The 24,889-nt window shown below is 36.1% G+C and overlaps 1 long non-coding RNA gene across 1 annotated transcript in view; it reads left to right on the top strand.

Moving 5' to 3' along the window:
- LOC309866452 overlaps positions 1-24,889 on the top strand; it is a 137,356-nt gene that overhangs the window by 32,734 nt on the left and 79,733 nt on the right. The window contains exon 2 of the long non-coding RNA XR_014312695.1: positions 8,130-8,165. This is a non-coding gene — a long non-coding RNA (uncharacterized lncRNA). The remainder of the gene's footprint in view (positions 1-8,129; positions 8,166-24,889) is intronic.

The following is a 24,889-nucleotide window of genomic DNA, read 5'->3' as shown; positions in this document are numbered from 1 at the left end:
TTTGACTGTAACTCCCTTCAGATTGCAGTGCACTGGCTGTACACCAGGTCTGTGGGGAGGGCAGCTATTCTCCATGAGACCTGCAAGATAAGGCCTTTGTAATTGCTGATGATCAGACCTAGGTTTTTTTTTTTTTTTTTTTTTTTTTTAAGATTTTATTTATTTATTTGACAGAGATTCACAAGTAGGCAGAGAGTCAGGAGAGAGAGAGTGGGGGAAGGAGGCTCCCCGCCAAGCTGAGAGCCCGATTCGGGGCTTGATCCCAGGACTTAGAGAACATGACCTGAGCCGAAGGCAGAGGCTTTAACCCACTGAGCCACTCAGGTGCCCCACACTTAGGTTTTTAAGCAGGAGTCAGACTCCTCAGTCCCCCTAGAAGCTATCACTTTTAACATGCTGTATATTTTATTTATTATCTGTATCTTTCCATGAGAATATGATCTATATAAAGGCAGGCAAATTTTCCTGATTGTTACTGTATTGCTAATGTGTAGAAAATGATAAATAACTAATATTAGTTCAATGATTTGATGTGTTCTTTTTAATTTTTTATTTTTTATAAACATATATTTTATCCCCAGGGGTACAGGTCTGTGAATCACCAGGTTTACACACTTCACAGCACTCACCAAAGCACATACCCTCCCCAATGTCCATAATCCCACCCCCCCTTTCCCAAACCCCCTCCCCCCAGCAACCCTCAGTTTGTTTTGTGAGATTAAGAGTCACTTATGGTTTGTCTCACTCCCAATCCCATTTTGTTTCATTTATTCTTCTCTTACCCATGATGCATCACCACTTCCTCATATCAGGGAGATCATATGATAGTTGTCTTTCTCTGCTTGACTTATTTCACTAAGCATGATACGCTCTAGTTCCATCCATGTTGTCGCAAATGGCAAGATTTCATTTCTTTTGATGGCTGCATAGTATTCCATTGTGTATATATACCACATCTTCTTGATCCATTCATCTGTTGATGGACATCTAGGTTCTTTCCATAGTTTGGCTATTGTGGACATTGCTGCTATAAACATGCGGGTGCACGTGCCCCTTTGGATCACTACGTTTGTATCTTTAGGGTAAATACCCAATAGTGCAATTGCTGGGTCATAGGGCAGTTCTATTTTCAACATTTTGAGGAACCTCCATGCTGTTTTCCAGAGTGGCTGCACCAGCTTGCATTCCCACCAACAGTGTAGGAGGGATCCCCTTTCTCCGCATCCTCGCCAGCATCTGTCATTTCCTGACTTGTTGATTTTAGCCATTCTGACTGGTGTGAGGTGATATCTCATTGTTGTTTTGATTTTTATTTTCCTGATGCCGAGTGATATGGAGCACTTTTTCATGTGTCTGTTGGCCATCTGGATGTCTTCTTTGCAGAAATGTCTGTTCATGTCCTCTGCCCATTTCTTGATTGGATTATTTGTTCTTTGGGTGTTGAGTTTGCTAAGTTCTTTATAGATTCTGGACACTAGTTCTTTATCTAATATGTCGTTTGCAAATATCTTCTCCCATTGTGTCAGTTGTCTTTTGATTTTGTTAACTGTTTCCTTTCCTGTGCAAAAGCTTTTGATCTTGATGAAACCCCAATAGTTCATTTTTGCCCTTGTTTCCCTTGCCTTTGGCGTTGTTCCTAGGAAGATGTTGCTGCAGCAGAAGTCGAAGAGGTTGCTGCCTGTGTTCTCCTCAAGGATTTTGATGGATTCCTTTCACACATTGAGGTCCTTCATCCATTTTGAGTCTATTTTTGTGTGTGGTGTAAGGAAATGGTCCAATTTCATTTTTCTGCATGTGGCTGTCCAATTTTCCCAGCACCATTTATTATGTCATTTTCCATTGGACATTCTTTCCTGCTTTGTCGAAGATTAGTTGACTGTAGAGTTGAGGGTCTATTTCTGGGCTCTCTATTCTGTTCCATTGATGTATGTGTCTGTTTTTGTGCCAGTACCATGCTGTCTTGATGATGACAGCTTTGTAATAGAGCTTGAAGTCCGGAATTATGATGCCACCCACGTTGGCTTTCTTTTTCAATATCCCTTTGGCTATTCGAGGTCTTTTCTGGTTCCATATAAATTTTAGCATTATTTGTTCCATTTCTTTGAAAAAGATGGATGGTACTTTGATAGGAATTGCATTAAATGTGTAGATTGCTTTAGGTAGCATAGACATTTTCACAATATTTATTCTTCCAATCCAGGAGCATGGAACATTTTTCCATTTCTTTGTATCTTCCTCAATTTCTTTCATGAATACTTTATAGTTTTCTGAGTATAGATTCTGTGCCTCTTTGGTTAGGTTTATTCCTAGGTATCTTATGGTTTTGGGTGCAATTGTAAATGAGATTGACTCCTTAATTTCTCTTTCTTCTGTCTTGCTGTTGGTGTAGAGAAATGCAACTGTTTTCTGTGCATTGATTTTATATCCTGACACTTTACTGAATTCCTGTTCTAGCAGTTTTGGAGTGGAGTCTTTTGGGTTTTCCACATAGAATATCCTATCATCTGCGAAGAGTGATAATTTGACTTCTTCTTTGCCGATTTGGATGCCTTTAATTTCCTTTTGTTGTCTGATTGCTGAGGCTAGGACCTCTAGTACTATGTTGACTAGCAGTGGTGATAATGGACATCCCTGCCGTGTTCCTGACCTTAGCAGAAAAGCTTTCAGTTTTTCTCCATTGAGAATGATATTTGTGGTGGGTTTTTCATAGATGGCTTTGATGATATTGAGGTATGTGCCCTCTGTCCCTACACTTTGAAGAGTTTTGATCAGGAAGGGATGCTGTACTTTGTCAAATGCTTTTTCAGCATCTATTGAGAGTATGTATCATATGGTTCTTGTTCTTTCTTTTATTGATGTGTTGTATCACATTGACTGATTTGCGGATGTTGAACCAACCTTGCAGCCCTGGAATAAATCCCACTTGGTCGTGGTGAATAATCCTTTTAATGTACTGTTGAATCCTATTGGCTAGTATTTTGGTGAGAATTTTCGCATCTGTGTTCATCAAGGATATTGGTTTATAGCTCTCTTTTTTGATGGCATCCTTGTCTGGTTTTGGGATCAAGGTGATGCTGGCCTCATAAGATGAGTTTGGAAGTTTTCCTTCCATTTCTATTTTTTGGTACTGTTTCAGGAGAATAGGAATTAGTTCTTCTTTAAATGTTTGGTAGAATTCCCCTGGGAAGCCGTCTGGCCCTGGGCTTTTGTTTGTTTGGAGATTTTTAATGACTGCTTCAATCTCCTTACTGGTTATGGGTCTGTTCAGGCTATCTATTTCTTCCTGGTTCAGTTGTGGTAGTTTATATGTTTCTAGGAATGCATCCATTTCTTCCAGATTGTCATTGCTCATAGTATGTTATTATAATAGTTTGTATTTCTTTGGTGTTAGTTGTGATCTCTCCTCTTTCATTCATGATTTTATTTATTTGGGTCCTTTCTCTTTTCTTTTTGATAAGTCGGGCCAGGGGTTTATCAATTTTATTTATTCTTTCCAAGAACCGGCTCATAGTTTTGTTGATTTGCTCTATTGTCTTTTTGGTTTCTATTTCATTGATTTCTGCTCTGATCTTTATGATTTCTTTTCTCCTGCTTGGCTAGGGTTTTTTTCTTGTTCTTTCTCCAGCTCCTTTAGGTGTAGGTTTAGGTTGTGTACCTGAGACCTTTCTTGTTTCTTGAGAAAGGCTTGTACCACTATATATTTTCCTCTCAGGACTGCCTCTGTTGTGTCTCACAGATTTTGAACCGTTGTATTTTCATTATCATTTGTTTCCATGATTTTTTTCAATTCTTCTTTAATTTCCCGGTTGACCCATTCATTCTTTAGAAGGATGCTGCTTAATCTCCATGTATTTGGTTTCTTTTCAAACTTCCTTTTGTGATTGAGTTCTAGCTTTTGAGCATTGTGGTCTGAATATATGCAGGGAATGATCCCAATCTTTTGATACCGGTTGAGTCCTGCTTTAGGACCGAGGATGTGATCTATTCTGGAGAATGTTCCATGTGCACTAGAGAAGAATGTGTATTCTCTTGCTTTGGGATGAAATGTTCTGAATATATCTGTGATGTCCATCTGGTCCAGTGTGTCGTTTAAGGCCTTTATTTCCTTGCTGATCTTTTGCTTGGATGATCTGTCCATTTCAGTGAGGGGAGTGTTAAAGTCCCCTACTATTATTGTATTATTGTTGATGTGTTTCTTTGATTTTGTTATTAATTGGTTTATATAGTTGGCTGCTTCCACGTTGGGGGCATAGATATTTAAAATTGTTAGATCTTCTTGTTGGACATACCCTTTGAGTATGATATAGTGTCCTTCCTCATCTCTTATTATAGTCTTTGGCTTAAAATCTAATTGATCTGATATATGGATTGCCACTCCTGCTTTTTTCTGATGTCCATTAGCATGGTAAATTCTTTTCCACCCCCTCACTTTAAATCTGGAGGTGTCTTCGGGCTTAAAATGATTTCTTGGAGGCAACATATAGATGGGTTTTGTTTTTTTATCCATTCTGATACCCTGTGTCTTTTGACAGGGGCATTTAGCCCATTAACATTCAGGGTAACTATTGAGAGATATGAATTTAGTGCCATTGTATTGCTTGTAAGGTGACTGTTACTGTATATGGTCTCTGTTCCTTTCTGATCTACCACTTGTAGGCTCTCTCTTTGCTTAGAGGACCCCTTTCAATATTTCCTGTGGAGCTGGTTTGGTTTTTGCAAATTCTTTCAGTTTTTGTTTGTCCTGGAAGCTTTTAATCTCTCCTTCTATTTTCAATGATAGCCTAGCTGGATATAGTATTCTTGGCTGCATGTTTTTCCTGTTTAGTGCTCTGAAAATATTATGCCAGCTCTTTCTGGCCTGCCAGGTCTCTGTGGATAAGTCAGCTGACAATCTAATATTTTTACCATTGTATGTTACAGACTTCTTTTCCCGGGCTGCTTTCAGGATTTTCTCTTTGTCACTGAGACTTGTAAATTTTACTATTAGGTGATGGGGTGTGGGCCTATTCTTATTGATTTTGAGGGGCGTTCTCTGAACCTCCTGAATTTTGATGCTCGTTCCCTTTGCCATATTGGGGAAATTCTCCCCAATAATTCTCTCCAGTATACCTTCTGCTCCCCTCTCTCTTTCTTCTTCTTCTGGAATCCCTATTATTCTAATGTTGTTTCGTCTTATGGTGTCACTTATCTCTCGAATTCTCCCCTCGTGGTCCAGTAGCTGTTTGTTCCTCTTTTGCTCAGCTTCTTTATTCTCTGTCATTTGGTCTTCTATATCACTAATTCTTTCTTCTGCCTCATTTATCCTAGCAGTGAGAGCCTCCATTTTTGATTGCACCTCATTAATAGCTTTTTTGATTTCAACTTGGTTAGATTTTAGTTCTTTTATTTCTCCAGAAAGGGCTTTTATGTCTCTCGAGAGGGTTTCTCTAATATCTTCCATGCCTTTTTCGAGCCCGGCTAGGACCTTGAGAATTGTCATTATGAACTCTAGATCTGATATATTACCAATGTCTGTATTAATTAAGTCCCTAGCCTTCAGTACTGCCTCTTGTTCTTTTTTTTTGTGTTGAATTTTTCCGTCTTGTCATTTTGTCCAGATAAGAGTATATGAAGGAGCAAGTAAAATACTAAAAGGGTGGCAACAACCCCAGGAAAATATGCTTTAACCAAATTAGATCCCAAATCGTGAGGGGGGAGAAAGGGGATTGAAAGAGGTTCAAAAAGGAAGAAAGAAAAAAAAGAGAAAAGAAAAGAAAAGAAAAGAATTAATAAAAAAGAAAACAAATATGAAAAATATGAAAAAGAAAAAATATGTATATTGGATAAACTAGTTAAAAAACGTTAAAAAAGATAAAGGTAAAAGTTAAAAAAAAATTTACCAGAAGGCGAGAAAAAAAACAAAAAATGAAAAAGAAAAAAATTAAATTAACTGCAAGACTAAAAAAAATCACAGGAAAACGCCATGAGTTCCGTGCTTTGCTTTCTCTTCCTCTGGAATTCTGCTGCTCTCCTTGGTATTGAAACCGCACTCCTTGGTAGGTGAACTTGGTCTAGGTTGGATTTCTTGTTGATCTTTTGGGGGAGGGGCCTGTTGTAGTGATTCTCAAGTGTCTTTGCCCCAGGCGGAATTGCACCGCCCTTTTCAGGGGCCGGAGTGAGTAATCCGCTCGGGTTTGCTTTCAGGAGCTTTTGTTCCCTGAGCGCTTTCCATAGAGTTCTGGAGGATGGGAATACAAATGGCGGCCTCCTGGTCTCCAGCCTGGAGGAACCCAGAGCCCAGGGCCCCACTCCTCAGTGCACCCTCAGAGAACAGCGCCCAGTTACTCCCGTCTGCCTGACCTCCGGCCGTGCTCCGAGCTCACCGAGCCTGCGACCCGTTTCAAGGTAACACCGAGCTGCGAGCTTACTGTTGGCTCTGTCTCTGTAGCCGGCTTTCCCGTTCTAATACCCACAAGCTCTGCGACACTCAGACATCCCCGATCCTTCTGTGACCCTGCGGGACCTGAGGCCACGCTGACCCCGCGTGGGCTTCGCCCCGGTTTAGCCTCTGGAGTGATGTCCCTCAATGGAACAGACTTTTAGAAGTCCTGATTTTGTGCGCTGTTGCTCCGCCGCTTGCTGGGAGCCGGCCCCTCCCCCCGGGGTCTATCTTCCCGTCGCTTTGGATTCACTTCTCCGCCGGTCCTACCTTTCAGAAAGTGGTTGTTTTTCTGTTTCCAGAATTGCTGTTCTTCTCTTCGATCTGCGGATGGATTTGCAGGTGTTTGCAATCTTTAGATAAGCTATCTAGCTGATCTCCGGCTAGCTGAAGTAGTCTCAGCCTGCTACTTCTCTGCCATCTTGACTCCTCCCGATGTGTTTTTTTTTTTTTTTTTTAAAGATTTTATTTATTTATTTGACAGACAGAGATCACAAGCAGGCAGAGAGAGAGAGAGAGAGGTGGAAGCAGGCTCCCCGCTGAGCAGAGAGCCCGATGCGGGACTCGATCCCAGGACCCTGAGATCATGACCTGAGCCGAAGGCAGCGGCTTAACCCACTGAGCCACCCAGGTGCCCCCCGATGTGTTTTTTTAATATCTGCATTTTTACTCTTACAATTAAACTTAAATTTCCTTGAGGATTGGGACCTTGCCACATATTTTTTTCATTTAAGTACATCTCACTTCTCATTTAAATTAGATAGTTCAGCTGTTAAAGATTTATTTGTAATTTTTGCCATTCATCTTAAAATAACACTTTAGAATTATAATGACTGAGTCTAATCCCCTCTTTTTATTTAAAATTTGAAATTTTTTAAAAACACTTTCTATACTCAGCTTTTTTCTCTTCCAAGTTAAATTATCTCTTTTTTCCCTTAACCATTTGTCATATGACAGTGGAGTTGAGATGGTTAATTTTATGGGCCAATTTGCCTAGGCTTTGGCACTCAAATATTTGGTCAAACATTAATCTAAATGTTGCTTAGAGATATTTTTTAGATGATATTAACGTTTAAATCAGTAGACTTTGAGTAAAGCAGATTGTCCTCTATAATGTGGGTGGGCTTCATCCAGTCATTTGAAGGCCTTAAGAAAGAGACTGTACTTACCCAGGAAGAGGGAATTCTACCAGCAGATTGTCTTCAGACTTGAATTTCAGCATAAACTCTTCCCTGGGTCTCCAGCTTGTCAGCACACTCTGTAGATTTTTGCCAGTCTTTACAATTGCATGATTGCATGAGTTGGTTTCTTAAAATCTCTCTCTCTATAGATACATAGATAAATATAGATATAGATATAAATATAAATATAAATATAAATATAAATATAAATATAAATGTAAATATATACATCCTGTTGGTTCTGTTTTTCTGAAGAACTCGGGCCAACACAAGAATACTGTGTTTTCACTTGTTTACTTTCTTCTGGAAACATTATAGTTTATCAGTGTTCCACTTAATATATGGCTTCCAAACAGACACAGTGCTCCAAATATGATCTTACCAGTGTAAGGTACAGGGACATTATTGACTTCCTTCCTAAATACTGCCTTTGTGTAAATGCAGCATAAATGTGTGTGACATTAATTGGCTCATATTGAATTTCTCATTGATTAAAAAATTATCTAACTCTAGCATCTGTTTTGTTCCAGGAGTTGTGTTGGGAGCTGTGACTATGGACCTACAAGGTACAGTCCCGTTCCTCAAAGTATATAGATATTTTTTCCTATTTAAATTTTTTTAAATTTATTAATTATATTTATTAACATATAAAATATTATTTGCCCCAGGCGTACAGGTCTGTGAATCACCAAGTTTGCACACTTCACAGCACTCACCATTTCATATACCCTCCTCAATGTCCATAACCCAAAACCCTCTCCAATTTTTCCTATTTGTAATCTTTGCTATCCTGTGTTTGTGAGGTTGACTTTTTAACCAGGAGTATTAGACTTTATATTTATCTTCTAGAATTCCTTCTTACTGAATTTGATCCATTGTTCCAACATTTATTATGAAAAAAATACTTATTTTTTAAAATCATGATTCTATTATTCAATACTTGACTATTTCTCTAAATTAATATACATCTTTATACATCTATATTCATTTTTTAATTCAAAATTGTGAATAAGGCTCACAACAGGTTCAAAAATGAGCTGTGTATTTGTCATGGGTTGAGAATAATTGTTCAACTAACACGTACCACATAATTTACAAACATCCTCTTCATATATATCTTGTCCAAAAGACATCAACAGAACACTGCATTAAATGCCTCATTGAAATGCAGATTCACTATGTCTATATAATTTAATTAATTTGGTATAATTTATTCTTAGTTAATTTAAAGTGGCTCTTGGTGATTACCACTTCCTTTTCTAGGTGTTCATGAGCCATCTGTCTAATTATATGTCTTGGAATTTTGTTGGTAATTGAGAGAATGCTTTAAGATGTGTAATTTTTATATGTACATTTTAAATTTACATGGATTTCAGTAAAATATCTAATTTCTCAGCATCTTTCTATATATCTTTTTTTTTTTTTTTTAGCATTCTTCCCAGTCACTATGATCATCCATTGGTGCTATAATTATAAACAGAGGTTGTCTTGTGGTATCCAAGGGCAGGGATACAACTGTATTTCAGATGACTCACATACCAGTCTATTTGAAGGGAACTCAGTAATTTCTCTCCTTCTGTTATCTCTGTTCTTCTCTTCATGTCACTTTTTTGGGGGGTGGGAGATATTTCTATGTTTTCGAGGTAGGAAGTAGTGGCTAATACCAATAACACTCAAATTTGTATCCTATTTTATAGGTTTCAGAAAGTAGCTTATTTTAGGTTGAAATATCTTATTCCATATTCTATGCAGAGAGTGTTTTTGTTTCTCTTGGTTAAGGTTTCTATGTCTGAATTAATCAGTATTGTCAGGAGATGGAGTTATATTGTATGAACACGACTACCCTATTGAAATGTGGATGGCAGGAAGTAGAATGGAGTTTCCAGAGCTGGAGATGAAGTACAGATAACCCGGTAGGTATCCAAATCATGCTTGGTGTGTCATTTAGGTATTCAAGTGTCAGAACTGGGCAGTCTGGACACAGGACACTTAGAACTGGAAAGTCAGTACCTGAAGTTAGTCCCTGTTTTTCCTGGGATATCAGGTCTCACCTCTAGACTTTGCTCCATGTGCGTGCCTTATGGTCTTGCTGCTTTTAGAATACTTGCACACTTGGGCTAGTTAAGGCTTTTGTTTCTCCATGATGTCAGTGTGCACATGGCTCAGATTTGCCATGATGCTAATGCTAGTCTGCCTTAAAATGACTTAAAAAAATTTTTTTTAAATGACTCTTCAATTCTACTACTTACCTTATCTGACTACTATATCTGTGTAGTGTTTTTTATTTGCATTTGTTTTATCCTTACTAGTATAAAGATGCATTTCCATCATAGAGAATGTAAGCACTAATTCCTTTTGCTTATTTATTATTTTTGATTAGTATGAAGCAATCAGCATCAAGTACTGGAATTAACTATTTTTTTTTTTTTTACTATTTTTCTTTTTTAAAAAGTATCTTTCTCATGGCTGACAGAACTTTTTATTATCTTTAGTTATCTCGTAACTCTATACTAGACTTTATATTTCTGGAGTCTGTGCAATCTTCTTCAGCCTCAGTTTCCTCATCAGTAAAATGGAAGTAGAGATACCTCTATGTGACCGATTTAACATCTTTTATACACATAAAGATGTTCAAAATTGTAATCCTTTCTTTTTATCCTCCTTATAGTGCATTCAGGAAAATATATGTAGCTGTTAGTTCCCTTTATATACTGTTCCCTTTTGTTTCCTCCTTGTTGTTGATGTTTATAATTTTCTCATCAGAATTTGTTTTTCAAGGCCTCCAATCTTTTTAAAAGACATGAAGTCATGGAATCACTCAGATCTCCTCTCTGAAATTTTTGAAATCTGCTTTCTAAAGTCCAAGCTACCTGTCAGACTGCACTGAGTGTTTTCTTTCTGGGCTATTTCAAGCACTAAGATGACAAGTTGACTTTCTTTCAAGGTTCCTGTCACTTGAATTTCATGAACCAGTTCTTTCTTTTTGGTCAAAGTTAAATTCAGAGTAATAGTCCCTCATTGCTTCATCAACTAGCTGAGAGATAATATTTGCAGCAAAATGAGACTTCTAGCAGATGTTCATTGGCATCTCAGCTAGAACCTGCATATCTCTAGTTCATTTTCACATCAACGTCATTTATACCTCTCACTAATCATCGCTATGGTATAGTGCACTATTTCTCAGACTGTGGCCAGAGAATGAAATTTCATGGACCATGAGTATTATGTAGAAATTTAAAATTGTGTGTGTTTTATTTTAATAATAATCTAATAACTTAATGTAAACACATTCTGGGTTATTATTTCATGTATTATATTTGCATACATATTTATGATCTCACAGATGGTAAGTGCTCACCTAATGTGACACTATTTAATATTGTTGTGCTGGTGAAATAAGTAGGGCTACCACTAAGATAGCATATCTTAATGTCAAAATGAGAACAATAATCTTGTATTTGTTGCTGAATTATTTTATCTGGTAGAGAACTGCAACTTATTTTTTTGCCAATTAAATTTGCAATTAAAAGGTAATTTTCTTTTTTGAAATAGTAACTTTTAAAAAATTCTAGTGTAGTTAACATATGGTGTTATATTAGTTTTAGTTGTACAATATAGTGTTTCAACAGTTTTGTACATTACTCTGTGTTCATCATGATAAGTATGCTGTTTATCCCCTTCCCCTATTTCACTCACCCATTTCTTTCATCAGTGTTTTATAGTTTTCAGAGGACAGGTCTTTCATCTCCTTGGTTGAGTTTATTTCTAGGTATTTTATTATTTTTGATGCAATTAAAAATGGGATTTTTTTTCTTAATTTCTCTTTCTAATACTTCATTATTTCTGTATAGAAATGCAATGGATTTCTGTATATTGATTTTGTATTCTGTGACCTTACTGAATTCATTGATCAGATCTAGTAATTTTTTGGTGTAGTCTTTAAGGTTTTCTATATACTGTATCATGTCATCAACAAATAGTGGAAGTTTTACTTCCTTTCCAATTTGAATGCCTTTTGTTTCTTTTTGTTTTCTGATTGCTGTGGCTAGGAATTCTAGTACTGTGTTGAATAAAAGTGGTGAAAGTGGATGACATACTGTCTTGATCCTGATCTTAGGGGAAAAGCTCTCCAGTTTTCATTATTGGGTATAATACTCGATGAGTTTTTCACCCAAGACCTCTATTATGTTGAGGATGTTGTACTACGTCAAGTGCTTTTTCTGCATCTACTGAAATGATAATTTTTAAATTCTTTCTCTTGTTGATGTGATGTATCCTGTTTATTGATTTGGATGCAACCACCCTTGCATCCCAGGAATAAATTCCACTTAATCATGGTGAATGATTTTTTTTCAAAAGATTTTATTTATTTATTTGACAGAGATCACAAGGAGGCAGAGAGGCAGACAGAGAGAGAGAGGAGGAAGCAGGCTTCCAGAGGAGCAGGGGGGTCCTGGGATCATGACCTGAACCAAAGGCAGAAGCTTTAATCCATTGAGCCACCTAGGCACCCTTGATTTTTTTTTTTTTTTAACGTATTGTTGGATTTGGTTTGCTAATATTTGTTGAGGACTTTTGCATCTATGTTTATTAAAGATGTTGGCCTGTGATTCCCTTTTTTTATGGTGTCTGTTACTAGTTTTGGTATCAGGGTCATGCTGGCCTCACAGAATGAATTTGGAAGCATGCCTTCCTCTTCTATTTCTCTCTCTCTCTCTCTCTCTCTATTTATTTATTTATTTATTTATTTATTTAATTTTTTTGGTGGAGGGAGCTGGGGCAGAGGGAGAGAGGGAGATTCTTTAGCTGCCTCCATCCCCAGCACAGGTGTGGGGTTCAATCTCATGACCCATTTATTACTGTTATGACTGAGCCAGTTTTGCCTTCAGTCTCCTTGTCTACAATGGCTCTTTGCCCATTTTGGGCAGGGTTTTGTCTTTGTCCTTTTGTCCTTAGTGGGCAGGTCTGGGGCTACCTTGGCCTTGAGTTGGGTCAGAGCAGGTATTTATTTGCCAGATGCAGTAACACTGACCTGCAGGGTGCTTTCCCTGTTTTGTCCCCCTGAGAAACTTTCACTGGTGGGAGGGCCCCACAGTTATTTTGTCTGCCTCCCGCTCATTGCTGGGGTGACAGTTGAGCCAGAGAGTGTGGGTTTCTTCCTCTCTCTCTGAGGCATGGGTCACTTTGGAGTGGCACTGGCCCCTGTGAGCTGCTTGCACACTGCCAGGCTTGTGACCAGTGCTTTGGATGAGTTTCTAAGAAGGGCCTGTTGGAGGGGACAGGTCTGCAGAAGAATGTGGGGGTGGGGCTTACAGTGCCGGCAATATCCATGCTTGTCTACTGAGGGGACCTGCAGCCACCTAGAGGACTCTTGCAGAGGCTAAATTGGAGGGGGTGGATTCACAGAGGCACACAGAGTAGGGGGTGGGGCACACTATTAGAAGCAGGTGGGGAGTGTTGTGCTGAGCTGGTTCCTTCAGGTGTTTAAGTATCTAAGCTGGGGGCCAGGAAGGGAAATGTGTCCTGCCAGTTTTTTGGTTTGGGGAAGTCTCCTAAAGATATCTGACCCTCCAGCACATGCTCTGAGATTAATAAATGAATCTCCTTACCTGTATCCCAAGGGTTTTTCAAACTGCTGCTTCTATGCTATATCTCTTTGAGGCTCTTTGTTGTGTTTAAAGAGAACACAACAAAGTTTACTACAGCCCTCTAGTTCTCCCAGCGCTGAGCCTACTGATTTTTAAAGTTTCACATGTTAAGACCCACTGATTGTTGGGCCTCTTTGGTTTTCAAAGCTAAATGTTCTGGGGATTCCTCTTCCCTGTACTGGCCAAGGGGATCTGCCTCCTTTCCGTTCTGTGAGCCTGCACTATCCCTCTTTCCCATGGACCATTCCTTGAATTCATTTGGCTCCCCAGTGCAACTCTGCCCTTCTTACCCTCTTTGATGTGGCCTCTTTTCTACATTTACCTGTGGAGAGTCCATTCTGTCAGTCTGCATTTCATTTCTTTGGTTTATTTACACTGATGACAGTGTTATCTATAGTATCCATGGGAAGAGCTGAGTTTAGGATCCTTCTACTTTGCCAGCTTCCCCAGAAATCCCTTAGTAATAAAAGACATTATTATTGAATAAAAATTTAGTTTTTTAGATTAAAACATTGATTTGACTTGATGCAAAAGACAAAGTAATAATTCAGTTGTTAATGGCTAATAAGAAAGAGTAGGAAAATAATGCATCCTTATCATATGAGGGCCATATGGTTCTGTGGGAATAATGGTGTCATAGAGTTTGAAGAGAAAAAGTGGAGAAAGAGTTGAATCATTAAATGACGCACATAAAATAGCCTAAAGCATAACAATACATTTCATATCTACTTTAGTTTTATTTAAGAAAACAGATATTCCATTAAATAATGTTGAATGTTGTTGGTGGTATTGGCCATTATTCTAATTTAGGCTACACTTTATAAATTTTAATTTTGTGCTAGAGTTCAAATAGGTGTTGAAGTTTAAACAGTGAGACTGAGGAATTCTTGTTGCTAGGTTAATGGAGCTTTCTGGGCAGAGTCAGGGATGTCACTAAAGCCTGATTATTACTGCCTTGGTGCTCTTAAGCCCATGAGATACAGTGGTATCCCTTGAGATGACAGGTGAATGAAACAACATCTTTTCATCCACCCCCCCCCCCACCACCACTTACATAGCTGTTTTACATTAGGTAGATGAACATCAGGCTTTTAGGTTACTAGTCAAAGGGTTAAAAATAGAAATATAACTACCTCTGAGTATATTTTTATTTAAGGAAAAATCTTAATGCAGCCTGACTTATCTGTGTGGATGATCTCAGATTGTGTGTGAGAATACTGGGGAAGAAGGTAAGGCCAGGGTGGATAAATAAAAGGTTCAGGAAGAGAGAGAAGGAGAAAATAGAAGTGAAAAATAGAATGCAAATCCCAATGAAGTTGAGATTAATGATATAATCTAAAATAATTCTAAAACTACAAAATTGTTAATTCAACCAAGATAGAATATATATATATATATATATATATATATATATATATATATATATATGATTATTTTCTGATATTTTATTTCTCTGCTTTTTTCCTGTAATTGAATACAATATAGTATACTAATTTATTTTTAAATCCAGAAACATTTAGATTATGAGATAATCATTATATTCATGGTATGAGCAGATACTAGTTAAAATTTCAAAAGAGACACATGTCTGGTAACAAAATTAAATACAAAGGCAAAAAATTTTAAAGCTGAATATGTAAAATTTGTCATCAGAAAAGTAGGTTCTGAAAGATCCCAATTTATACTTTATTCTAATACTTGTAAAAGTTAAACAACAAAAATGTTGTTTAACTTTTACAAGTAATCATGAATAAAATTAAAATAAGATATACTTCATCTAAAACACTAGAGAATGTAAAAGTAGAAAAAAGGTAGTCCATTTAGAAGAGGTTGACTGAAATAAAATAATACAATAATAAATATGAATGAGATAAATTTACTTATTAAGCAATTGGAGTTTAGGTAAATTTTTTTTAAAAAAAACTATGTTGTTTACAAGAGATGCTTGAAAAACAAAGTGATTAAAAATATAATTACATTAAACAAGAAAATGTTAAAAAAAACCCCACAAAATTGTATTAGTAATATAATATCAAGTAAATTAGGTGATTTGTTTTGACTAAGGTTTAAGTCAGAGAAGTCACTGAACTATGAATGAGCATTCTTACAAAGTGGTCTGATAAAGCATCAATATGTAAAAGATAACTAAAAGAAATTCAAACCAGAAAATCCATACTAAATATAAAGAAAGAATGTCTTTGGGGCACCTGGGTGGCTCAGTGGGTTAAGGTCTTTGCCTTCTGCTCAAGTCATGATCCCAGGGACCAGGGATCGACCCCTGCATCAGGCTCTCTGCTCCTCGGGGAGCCTGCTTCCTCCTCTCTCTCTGCCTGCCTCTCTGCCTACTTGTGATCTCTGTCTGTCAAATAAATAAAGTTTTTTAAAAAAAAATGTCTTTGATAAAAACTAGCATAAAAATCTTATACAAGTAGAATAAACTAAACATAAAATGTAAATATTATATTGCAACTGATTTCTCCAATAGGTGGAGAAAATCCTGATTTTGGAAGAGTTAACTATCTGAAAATAATATTAATCTATATCTGCTTTTAATGTGCTCCCCATATAAATTAAATTTAGGATGAATTAGTGGTCAAATATTTTGGAGATATACGACCTACAATATTAGACTTTAGGAGATCCACAATAAGCATTATTTTAAAATTCCCAAGCTTTTTTTCACCAGTGAGTCTTATCTAATATAACTTAATATTTTTTTCCAGACTTACTTGATCATGGAATGTTTTCCCATATAATAATATTGTATTAGTTTCTCAGGTAACTAAAACTATACTGATAATAACCTGGGCAAGTGCTGTGCTATAGAAAATGTTGATAACTACTCTCACTATTTTTTTTTTTCCTGGAACAGATAGCTAATGAGATACAAGAAGTCTAAATTTTAGAGTGGATATTGCCCAAGACATTATTGTTTTGATGAGAATGTCACTACCTCAGAAAACCTATTGGACCTAATAAGTGAGTTCCATGCATGGCCTTTTATAAAATCAGTATTACTTGTATATACCAACAAGAAAAAATTAGAAAAATTTGATAAACATCCTATTCATTATATTATTGGAATGATTTAAAGTTAAAAAATTTTGTTGGACTCTGTATTAAAATAAAATTTTGCAAAACTGTGCTTAAAGACATTTTAAATATAACCTCACTAAATCTAGTGACATGAGTGGGAATAAGTTTCTAGAATCCTATTCTAATTCTTCCTAGCTCACTTTCTTAGTTCAATCAAAAGTCCTCTTTTTAACATGAGGCATTTAAGGAAAAGATACTCAGCAGAGTAAGGCTAACATCCCTTAAGATTTTCCCATGAAGAGGATGATTCATCATTCATTGCAATCAGTCAGAGGAGTAAGGGTCTAATTATATTCTGAATTACTTTACCCCACATAGGGACACGAGTTCAATAATTTAGACCTTTTTTTTTTTTTTTTGGCTAACTTGTACTGCTTAGTAAAATTGGTACTTGATTTATAATTTATTTTGAGCTCATATATTTCTTGAAACTTCCATAAGCAATATATTTTTTTATCTCTTATTATTTTTTAAAGATTTTATTTATTTATTTATTTGACAGAGAGAGAGACACAGTGAGAGAGGGAACACAAGCAAGGGAGTGGGAGAGGGAGAAGCAGACTCCTCGCCAAGCAGGGAGCCCAATGTAGGACTCGATCTCAGGACTCCAGGATCATGCACTGAGCTCAGGGCAATCACTTAACCAACTGAGCCACCCAGGCGTCCCTAAGTCTACACCTTCTGAATAAACTTTAAATACAAATAATTTAAACAAATTTTCAGAAGTTGAAAATATATTTAAAAATATATTTAAAAAGGTAAAAATGTTTCTGATATTTTAAACATGTGATTAGATGATCAAACTTGCATCCAAATTTTCAAACATGGCCCAAACTTCTAGATTACTACAAAACTGATTTCATATAAGGCAAGTGATGAACATATCAACTACATTAATTCGTGAGCTGATTTTTAATCCAAATTATCTCCTATTATAGTTTCATTTTAAGAGCACAGGGGAAATGAGTACATTTTTATAGTTTGCATTGATTGACTTATTTCTTGGATGTTTTTTCCAGCAAGGCAAAAAACAAAATAGGCTTTGGAAAGTAAATCATTTATTCATTATCAGATTATCTATGGAAATAAGTTTGTAATTTGATACCTAACCATTATGCTTTTATCTGGAATCATATGAAAATTTGGAAAATAGAAACCCTTGCCAAAATTTGATGGAGATCATTAGGATAGCTAAGGTCAGTCATCATACTTAGAAGCTTAATACAGAAAGGCCTTTATCTCTCTAAGAAAGATCAGCAAGACTACATAACTCTCCCCTTCCCACTATCCATGGGTAGTGTGCCCACTCTCTCGTCCACAATCAGTATGAAAGAAAACATGATACTCAAAGAACCTTTTAATAATGTATTCTCACAAGCAATTTAATTGGTCTTCTATCTTGGGAAGAAAATAAAATCCACTTAAAGTTGAACTTCACCATCAAAATAATAAATAAATAAATACATGGAAAGCTAAAGACCACTTCAAAATTTTGAAATTTGTTTCCAGATGCCAATGTCCAGGAAACTCCAGGGTTATATTTTAAAAAGAAACAAAATATTAATAGAAAATTACTAGAAATAACTGATATAACTACAATGAATGACTAAGGAAAAGACTATAAAATTAACTAATATATAAAAGGAATCAAGGAAACTAAAGGCCTAAACTTTATGATAAGCAGATACTAGCAACCAAAAGTGAGATTCAGGATCATTTTACATCATTATTTTACTGAATTTTATAATGAAGGTGCTTATTATGTTCTATTATGTTTACACAGGGCATGCAATACATAAAATAGGCCCCATGCCCTCAAGGAAAATGCCAGCCATGTTTCTAATCATTTCTACAAGACAATATAAAATCATAGACACATCTATATTATAAAACTATGGCATTTTTGCTTTCCAATAGCAGTGGATATTTTCAAGTAATGTCAATAGGAGGGAGGGAAGCAGGGAGAAGACGGATGTGGAGGGGAGTGGAGTAGAGGGTAAGGGAAAAGGAGGGAACTTTACCTCTAAACAAGCAACTATACTACCAAGTTTTATGTGAAACTTGTGAACAATGTACACTTTTATTGAGCTTTTCCTACCAGGCAAAATAAATATAAAAGGATTTAGCAGAAGAAATCTTCAAATGTGTTTTTTAAAGAGCTATATTTATGAGTATATAATACCATCAAGCTGTTCAAATGAATGTTTACACACAATTTAAAGGTCTTTTATCACATTTTAACACTAGAGAAAATAGGAAACTACTTAACACCATTCAACAACTTAAAGAATTTTAAGATTATATCTTTAATAAAGATATTTTAGCAAAAAAAAAAAAAAAAAAACCTAAATCTTCTGAAGAAGGGAAATTTGGAAAGAGAATGTTATTTGAAATAGCTTTTGGCTAACATAGCAAACATTTTTATACTAAATAAAAAGAAAAGCCCGTATACTAGTAACAAAAGGATTTCTCCTATTTGGAAATATATTTTAATTTTCTATTGTGAATAAATTACTTAAAAGTCACTTTACTATGATTATATACAATATTTTATCAATTTTTCTGTAACAGGGACTCACAGATAAGTGATCAAAATTAAATCACAGAATGATTATATTACTAAAACTAAAAATGATCCCTGAAATTTGAGCTAAATATTCTTTAGCTAATGAAGCACATGGATAGCTGTAAACTAACACGATTCAAAATTTGTCAAAAGTAATTGTTGACATTAAAACTCAGATATTGCCACATGTCAAAGTGCTGTTTTCTTGTCATAGCAAGCCCACCCAACTCCTCAGTCATCCCTCTGGTTCAGCACAGTACTTACTAAAAAACATACAAAACACAGTTAACACACACATTAAAACACACACACACACACACACACACACACACCTTTTTAAGATATATAATATAATAATTCCAGAAGAGTCATTTATTACTTTATTTAGGTTTTATTTCATGTTGAGAGAGACATAACGACATTTAAAAATATGATTTATGATACCTGAATCCATCTTACAATAGAAGTACTAATGGGCACAGAAATGGTGTTGGATATGCTATATATCTCCTAAAATGAATGCTATAGTGTAAAGGAATTGCAAACATGGCTGACACAAGGAAACATTCAGTTTTGTTTTTTCGATCAAGCTCCACTTCTAGGCAAAGTAAAGGACATGTGAAAGGGGGTGCTTAAGAATAATGGCAGTGTCCTTGGAAGGGGAGACTTTTTAGCACTTCAGATCTAGACTGGAATATGTGGGCAACAAATGAAAAAGATAACTAGCAACTTACAGCCCATTCTCTCATTTCTTTTTCTTCTCTAGAATCAACTCTTTGTTTTCAACTATTGTTAGCTTACACCACACACAACACATAGTTTAATCGACCTTAAATCTTGCAGATTCTTTAGAAACAGAGAAATTTAAAATTTATTAAAATGATATATTTCTCATTCACTCTTAACCCTGATCCTCCCAATCTCTGGTTTACTTTGCCATTTAATCAACCCTGTACATGGTTAATAGTGCTGCTTGATGTTCTTACTGTTCTTATACCATTATCACCCTGTCTCCTTATATTAACAAAACATTCTTGGCCCCACAAGGCTTTAAGTAAATTTGCAGTCTTGTTTAATAATGCCCATCAGAGTGTCCTCAGCTACTTATGAGAGTTCCCTTACTTCTATTCAGTGATATTCTTGTAGTACTTTATCATACTCAGGGATACTTCATTCTCCTAGCCTCCCCACCAGGTAGCTTCACCACTGTCATTGATACTACTGATCCTCCTAAGACAATAGGTCCATTTCTCACAGCTCTCTATAATAGGGACCCACCACTGTTCACAATGATCTGGCATCAGTGGTGTTCAGAACAATCCCTTGGCTTACTCCATTCGAGGCCTGGTATAAGCCCATTCCAGTTCACTACAGTTCAGCAAAGACCAAACTAAACATTTAAAATACATATATTTTGCTAAAGTTCAGGTAGAATGGAAGGCAAGTGTTACATAGTGAATTACTTATAAGGACTACTAGGTGTCACTACTCTCAGAGCCAATGGGCTAAATGTCTTCCTCAGTAGTCTTCACTAGGCCTTCTCCCCATCCCATCACCAATGCTGTTACAATGCATTAAAGAACCAGATACTCCCAACACTGGGATTACTCTAAATATATCTCCAGTTCCAAGTCCAAAGTGGAACAATTACAGTGATTCAACAAGAGGACATTTTTTTTTTCTTCAATAGGGTCCAAGTTCTGTCTCATTAGATATTATTCTCTGCTCCACCTCTTAGGTGGAAGATGGAAAATATTCACTCCTTTCAACTAAAGCCCTTCTACCGTCCATGAGGAGTATATTCTTGTTTCGTTTTAAGAAGATGACATTGGAACATGAAATCTAACATCAGCAAATTGTATATTATTCAGTGTTCAATGTCTTACCAATTGTGAAATATCAACAACCCAAACTATACATGGCTATGCCAAACTAAGGTCAGTTTCTTGGCATTTTCTTTAGTGGGAGCTGAGGAACTTGCCCATAAATAACTCTCAGTACAGTCCAAATTCATACTAAGGAAAACTACACTTAATATCTTAGTACATGATATCTGCACTCAGGTAACTTCAGCCTTCCCTAAGACTACTCAGGGAAGTTTTTCTCATGCATAACTAAAAGGTTTGTTTTAGTAATTTTACTTACATTTTTGACTTGGCTTTTTTTCTGACTGCCATGTGCATGGACGGTGGGTGAGAGAAAGATTAATTAATTTCAGCTGGGGCAAATTATACACCAAGGTACCCATCATATTATATACTTCTGAAGTTAACATCCTTAAACTAATCTTCAAGAACATCTCAGACTTCCTATCATATAATTCAATAATATCTCACTATTTGTTGACATGCAAGTTAGGGTGATCTTTATGAATCTTCATGATCCAACATAATTAGCTGATTGCCACATTATTCCTTCTGTTTGGAATCCTACCCTATTTTCTCTATAAGTCTATGTTCCTCGTTTGTTTAAAATTCAAGTCCAGCTAATGTTCACTAGTTGCCTTCTCACCATTTATTCCCCACTTCTCCTTTTTAATAGCCTCTTTTTCCACTTGAGATACAGGTGCTTCTGAAGAATTTAATTTCTTTCTCAATGACAATGGTGGAGCATATGCATTCCATCCTCCTCAGTCACAATAATTGGTTCAGATTCAATGGTGCTCTGAGAATTTCAGACTGCATTCCAGGATAATTCATTCTCTGGAGAGAGGGATGAGTGTATAAGCTCTGGAATTCTGAAATCATTATTTTAGGCACCAAATGAAGGGTGCCAGAATAGGATGCCAACATGCTGAGGAGGGCAAAGCCAAAAGACTGAAAAGGAATGGAACCAGACGCTGATGACATCATGTACTTTAGGATCATTCCTTTTCAGAATCCAAATCTACCTCTGGATTCTTCTGTTACAGGAGCCAAAAAAAATCCTCTTTTCTTTTTTTAAGCAGGTTGGACTTGAGTTTTCTATTTCTTGAAATGGATGGAAAGTAATACTATCTACCACATGTACTGTAAACCTCATCTTCTTTAGGAAGCCCTTTTATTCTTTTTTAAAAAATTATTATTTATTTATTTGACAGAGATCACAAGTAGGCAGAGAGGCAGGCAGAGAGAGAGAGGAGGAAGCAGGCTCCCCGCTGAGCAGAGAGCCCCATGCAGGACTCGATCCCAGGACCCCGAGATCATGACCTGAGTGGAAAGCAGAGGCTTAACCCACTGAGCCACCCAGGTGTCCTGGGAAGCCCTTTATTCTTGATCCCACCTGACTACTTCTTTTCTATTTATCCTTTCTTCAGCTGTTAAGAGGCATAATACTAGATTAATCTGCAATAATCCATACTAATAGAAATTTAAATTACAGAAAATTGGTTTTAATATTTTAAATGTTTCTAATTACAAGCTTCTAAAGGCATAACGAAAATCTTCTGTTGCATTTTTTTGTTTCAAGAACCACACATTTCTCTCTAAAACATAAATTCAGTAAATGTCAAATACAAATAAAAGTGGTGAACAATGAAAATACTTGGATTATTTTTTACAGATAATAATTTAGTAATATACCTTCCATGATTAGTAGATTACTAATGCACCTGCAGTTGTACCTGAGAGATGCTGAACTTGCCTGGTCACTTAGCCTCTTCAATCAGTGCTACAACCATAAATATTTCGTGTTTGGTAGAGTTTCTTTCAGCTCTATATTCATGAACTTAATCATTTTGCTTCAATATTTTATTGACCACTTGCTTCAGTATAGAAGAATAAAATGAAGAGTATAGGTGCTAAGTTTAAAAAAAGAGCATCATGTAAGTTTACCACTTATCTTCACTAATTCCAATCATGCAGAAGGACAGTTGCAGTAAGACAAACTCAATGCTCACAGGAAATTTTTATACGCAGGTGTCTAAAACTGGTATGTCAACTCTAATGGCAAAAAAGGCTTGCAAAATCAGCTCAGTTTTTCAATAATCTTATTCCCTACATGAATAAAACACAAGGTACTAAGAATGCTAATCTATGGACCTAAAGTTCAGTGGTAATAAAGGGTGTTCTTCTAATTCCCCTTAATATTCCTACTTGAATTGTTGCAATCATTGAATTGCTAAATGTGTTTGAATACTGTAGTATTTGTTTCCTAGATCAGAAATCAAATACACTGATGTTTTGGAAAGCTAAAAATTATTTGCTCTGCAAGCAATCAAATCTCCTTTAAAGACAAGGTTTTGCTCAGCAAAGATCTGAAAAACTGCAATTAGCCTTTCAACACTACTGTTTCCAGCACATGGCTCTTGATAGATTATACTCCACCTCTGTGCATTACTGGTTTGTTTTGTTTCAGTCACCTATGCTAATTTCTGTTGCTAAAAGCATGAAAACTCAAATACTTCTGGAGTCTCCTGAGTGTTTATAAGTGATGTTAAATTATTCTAGTATTTGATTCCAAATATCACAAGTTGGTAAGTTTGCTGGTAATAAAACTGTCCAATAAACATTAACATACTAGCAAATTTTTTCACAGGGTATCACTTAGATTTCTTTTAAACATCAAATCCTCACTACAGAGAATGAATTTAATATGTTAAAATAGTTTAAAAGTCAAAGTAGGCTCTGAAGGGCTGAAATGGGTTTATAATTTAGATTTACATATTTCTCTTTCCAGATTTGACATTGGATTAAAACCCATAGGATTCCCTTCTCTTTTTCTAATGAGCCTCAATTCAAAAAATATTAATTGAATACCTACTCTGTGCCATGAAACATACATAGCAGTGAGGAGACAAGGGTATACAATATAGCAGGTCCCTGCTCTCAGGGAGCTTATGTCTAGTATGTAGTTCAGATTTATAAGGAAAGTAATTTCAGTACAACTGGAGAAATGTCTTGGATGGGGAAGCTCAAGATGCTATGGAACTGCCTGAAAGGGTAAGCATTATTACCTAGGTTTGGCAGAATCACGAAGGACTTCCTGGGAAATGATGTCTAAACTAAGAATTTAAGATTGAGTAGGATTTAGGCAGATACATTGAGGGGAGTGAGATGCTAGAAGAATATTGCAGAAGACAGCCCTTGCAAAGAACTGAAACGAGACCTTTAGGCAATAGTTACTGGATATTTTTCACAGAACTGGGTTAACAAAGCCAAACTGAGCATACAGAAATCTAAATGCAAATTTTGACTCTTGAACTTTCAGTATGGTATACACTGTATTCATTTCAGTAAGCTAGAGCATTCAGGGTCAGGGCCAGAGCCACAGATAAATAAGTAAAGGTGTTAGTGTTAGATTTGTGGATCTCTCTTGCTGTGTTGCATAAATTACAGCTGTTTATGTGACTTCTTTCAGTTAATTACTCTAATTGGTTAATATCTAAAGAGAAAAAGGTTATAAATTAATTAATTTCTATTTGTCCCATATCAAAAATTAAAATCCATTATTTGCATGGAACAGTCTCAGATATAGTAATCTGTTACTTTATAGTAGGCATTCAGAGGGAGAGGACAGACCACTCAGGGAAGAGAGAAACAGAAGAAAATTCATATTTTAAATGCCTACTCCATGACAGTGTTTTGTACATAAGCAGATTTATTTAATCCCAATGAGAAAGTCTTTATTATTTGCATTGTATGTATGGCGATATCAAAACTTGTTAAGTTTAAAGTACTTGTTTAATTAAATACGTAAAATTTGTTACAGATGCTAAAATTTTAAATCACTGAAACACCAGTGATGGATTTGTGTAGCTAAGATAGTTGGTGTGTTGTATGTCCTTCACAATAAAGCATGTAAATGAAGGTCTTACGATGGGGTCATTGATTAGGAAGGTTCACATATGTATATTTCAGATGCAGACTTGCACATAACTTCAGTATAAAATTGTAAAAGTGTATATACTACCACAACCACTATGTCCCAATCCCTGTGCACACATGAATTTTTTGGCACATGCTTTCCACAGAGCAAACTGTCAACTTGGTAAGACACACAC

The sequence above is a fragment of the Mustela nivalis genome (genome assembly GCF_964662115.1).
Source record: "Mustela nivalis genome assembly, chromosome: 6".
NCBI lineage: Eukaryota > Metazoa > Chordata > Mammalia > Carnivora > Mustelidae > Mustela > Mustela nivalis.
The sequence above is the reverse complement of the archived record's forward strand: the minus strand, read 5'-3'. Positions and strand labels throughout refer to the sequence as shown.